We start from the raw sequence: 4,488 nt of genomic DNA on the forward strand, positions 1-4,488 counted from the left end.
TATACAAGTAAACATTGATTGATTGATTGACTTACGGCCATAAGAAAACATGAGTGCACATCCTGATGGCAGCTACATTTTCCATCATTAAGACCTAAAAAAAAAAGATTTGGGACTTATTGAAAAGCTTAACAACCCGCATGAGTCCCCCGGGCCTTAATTTGCCCAGGTCTGATTTAAGCAATCAAATGTAGTCCCACCTCACCCCTGACACCCTAGACCTTAGCCACCAAGAACACAGTAGTGGATGTTCTCAGCAGATATCCCTTTGTAAAAAAAATGTCACTGTGACTTTGTTGCTGTTAAAACTCGATCTGGACGTCTACGACCGGTAGGAAACTGCTGGTGAGAGGAACTGTAGGCAACTCAGGTAGAATCCAACACTTTTTATTCCAAAAAAGAGCTGATTTTCTCAGCTTGAACATTCATTTTTATACACTTCAAAGTGGACAATGAGCCACCCAAACTAAGGCGTGAACTTCTCTACTATCTTGATTAATATAATTACACACATCCGTCATGTCCATATATAGTCAACATTACGTCATTGCTCCGTTACAAAGTGGCGCCCTCTGCTGCACTAACACTAGTACTGACTGAGTCATCATCATATCAAACATATTTTATATATATATATATATATATATATATTCAGGGGCTTAAAAAAGTTTGCTAAGACAGATGCTGAAACACACGGGGGGAAAATCAATCAATCAATCAATCAATGTTTACTTATATAGCCCTAAATCACTAGTGTCTCAAAGGGCTGCACAAACCACTACGACATCCTCGGTAGGCCCACATAAGGGCAAGGAAAACTCACACCCAGTGGGACGTCGGTGACAATGATGACTATGAGAACATGATACTGTGATACTGATGATGCTGATGACTATGAGAACATATGAGAACATGATACTGTGAAAGATCAGTCCATAATGGATCCAACACAGTCGCGAGAGTCCAGTCCAAAGCGGATCCAACACAGCAGCGAGAGTCCCGTTCACAGCGGAGCCAGCAGGAAACCATCCCAAGCGGAGGCTGATCAGCAGAGATGTCCCCAGCCGATACACAGGCGAGCAGTACATGGCCACCGGATCGGACCGGACTCCCTCCACAAAGGAGAGTGGGACATAGAAGAAAAAGAAAAGAAACGGCAGATCAACTGGTCTAAAAAGGGAGTCTATTTAAAGGCTAGAGTATACAAATGAGTTTTAAGGTGAGACTTAAATGCTTCTACTGAGGTAGCATCTCGAACTGTTACCGGGAGGGCATTCCAGAGTACTGGAGCCCGAAATGAAAAAGCTCTACAGCCCGCAGACTTTTTTTGGGCTTTGGGGATCACTAATAAGCCGGAGTCCTTTGAACGCAGATTTCTTGCCGGGACATATGGTACAATACAATCGGCAAGATAGGATGGAGCTGGACCGTGTAGTATTTTATACGTAAGTAGTAAAACCTTAAAGTCACATCTTAAGTGCACAGGAAGCCAGTGCAGGTGAGCCAGTATAGGTATATATGTATGTATATATGTATATAAAGGTATATACAGTATAGGTATATATGTATGTATATATGTATATAAAGGTATATACAGTATAGGTATATATGTATGTATATATGTATATAAAGGTATATACAGTATAGGTATATATGTATGTATATATGTATATAAAGGTATATACAGTATAGGTATATATGTATGTATATATGTATATAAAGGTATATACAGTACAGGCGTAATGTGATCAAACTTTCTTGTTCTTGTCAAAAGTCTAGCAGCCGCATTTTGTACCAACTGTAATCTTTTAATGCTAGTTTGTGCTAAAAAATTGTCAAATCATAAAAAAGTCAGAAGTGAGAAGTGTTGATCTTCTGTGTTTGATAGCAGATTCACTCGTCTGCATGTTCATGTAACATCCAAGCATTGGAGAGAAAATCTGTCTTGGGCAACATTTAGGTTTTATCCGCTTGAGATGGTTTCCCGTGGACGGGACTCTCGCTGCTGTCTTGGATCCGCTTGAACTGAACTCTCGCGGCTGTGTTGGAGCCACTATGGATTGAACTTTCACAGTATCATGTTAGACCCGCTCGACATCCATTGCTTTCGGTCCCCTAGAGGGGTGGGGGGTTGCCCACATCTGAGGTCCTCTCCAAGGTTTCTCATAGTCAGCATTGTCACTGGCGTCCCACTGGATGTGAATTCTCCCTGCCCACTGGGTGTGAGTTTTCCTTGCCCTTTTGTGGGTTCTTCCGAGGATGTTGTAGTCGTAATGATTTGTGCAGTCCTTTGAGACATTTGTGATTTGGGGCTATATAAACAAACATTGATTGATTGATTGATTGATGATACAATCGCAGAGTCCTTGTATGGTTCACTGATCCTGAAAGTAGCAACTTTCCCTCAGCAGCCGGGTTTCTTCCACCGAGCTCTCCTTTCTCCCCGCTCTCACCTACTAGTCAGCGTATAAACCAGTTCACGCCTCTCTCTTCCAACTGCGCACTCCTTACATGTGACCCGCGCCTTTTCCAGATGCTCGAGCTTCTCAAATAAACCTAAGAAAGACGATGTCGTTTGACTACTTGATTAGAAAATATCCAATAAATATTTTATACCGCAAACTAAACTGTTTCATAGCGTGTTGCGACAATGTTTTTCAGGAAAAAGCTTTTTTTGTTTCAAACAGTGAAACTAAAGGGTTTTTCTTTTGTGCGTTCTCATGTGATCAGACAAAATTTGAGTAAAGATTTTAACTCAAACTGACGAGCTGAATGTTTTTTTCTCGAATGTGTGTTCTTGCGTCTTGATGTACCGTATTTTCCGCACTATAAGGCGCACCGAAAAACCTAACATTTTCTCAAAAGCTGACAGTGCGCCTTATATATGGACCAATATGCAAGTCTCGCAACTACGGTAAGCAACTGCTGATTTCATTTTCCCTCGTAGGAGAAGCGCGCGGTGCATGCTGGGATATATGACTGCGCCATGCCGTGCAGTTTCATTTCCATTTGTGTGTTCATGTAAAGACCCCAAAATGGCTCCTATTGAGAAACATGATCTCGGGAAAGCAGGAATTGTCACTGAACTGCCAGACAACAGCAGCGACACTGACTCCATTAACGACGTCTCGAAATAGTGCAAAGCAATAACAATATATCAATAACTCAACGTTTCTCAAATGTTACACAACACAATGCACAAAATAAACATGTAAAGCTCACTTTATTAAGTTATTCCTCATCAACGAATCCCTCAAATTCTTCTTCTTCAGTGTCCGAATTAAAGATTCCACAAGAGGTCACTCAACTACGGTAATCAGCCGCCTACCTTATTTTCCCTCGTAGAAGAAACGCGCGGTGCATGCTGGGATATATGACTGCAAGAGGCGTGCCAAATTTTAACTTAAAGGGGAACATTATCAGCAGACCTATGTAAGCGTCAATATATACCTTGATGGTGCAGAAAAGAGACCATGTATTTTTTAACCGATTTCCGAACTCTAAATGGGTGAATTTTGGCAAATTAAATGCCTTTCTGTTTATCGCTCTTTTAGCGATGACGTCACCGAGGTAACACACCCGCCATTTTCATTTTCACATTACAAACACCGGGTCTCAGCTCTGTTATTTTCGACTATTTTTTGGAACCTTGGAGACATCGTGCCTCGTCGGTGTGTTGTCGGAGGGTGTTACAACACTAACAGGGAGGGATTCAAGTTGCACCACTGGCAAGAAATCTGCCGCCAGACCCCCATTGAATGTACCAGAGTGTCTTCACATTTGACCGGCGATGCTAAGGCAGACATGGCACAGAGATGTATGGATAACCTGCAGATGCATTTGCAACGATTAAGTCAATGAAATCACAAAGGTGAGTTTTGTTGATGTTGTTGACTTGTCTGCTAATCAGACATATTTGGTCGCAGCATGACTGCCAGCTAACCGATGCTAACATGCTATTTACGCTAGCTGTAGATACATTTGAAACTAGATACCCACATTTAATGCGAAACAAACACTTACCAATCGACGGATTTAAGTTGCTCCAGTGTCACAAGATGCGAAAGTCCTGATCGTTTGGTCGCACATTTTACCGGCGATGCTAATAAGGTAGCCATGCTATGGGCCACTTCATTAGGTACACCCACGCTATGGCCGAATAGCGTCAATAGCTATTCGCTCAATAGCTTAAATTTCTTCTTCAATTTCGTTTTCGCTATCCGCCTCCATACTGCGACCATCTGTTTCAATACATGCATAATCTGTTGAATCGCTTAAACCGCTGAAATCCGAGTCTGAATCCGAGCTAATGTCGCTATATCTTGCTGTGGTAACCGCCATGTTGTTTGTATTGGCAGCACTGTGTGACGTCACAGGGAAATGGATAGTGGTTTCGAAGATAGCGAAAATAAGGCACTTTAAAGCTTTATTTAGGGATATTCCAAGACGGGTAAAATTTTGAAAAAAACTTCAAAAAATACAACAAGC

Source organism: Nerophis ophidion, linkage group LG01, assembly GCF_033978795.1.
Source record: "Nerophis ophidion isolate RoL-2023_Sa linkage group LG01, RoL_Noph_v1.0, whole genome shotgun sequence".
In the NCBI taxonomy this organism is placed as follows: domain Eukaryota; kingdom Metazoa; phylum Chordata; class Actinopteri; order Syngnathiformes; family Syngnathidae; genus Nerophis; species Nerophis ophidion.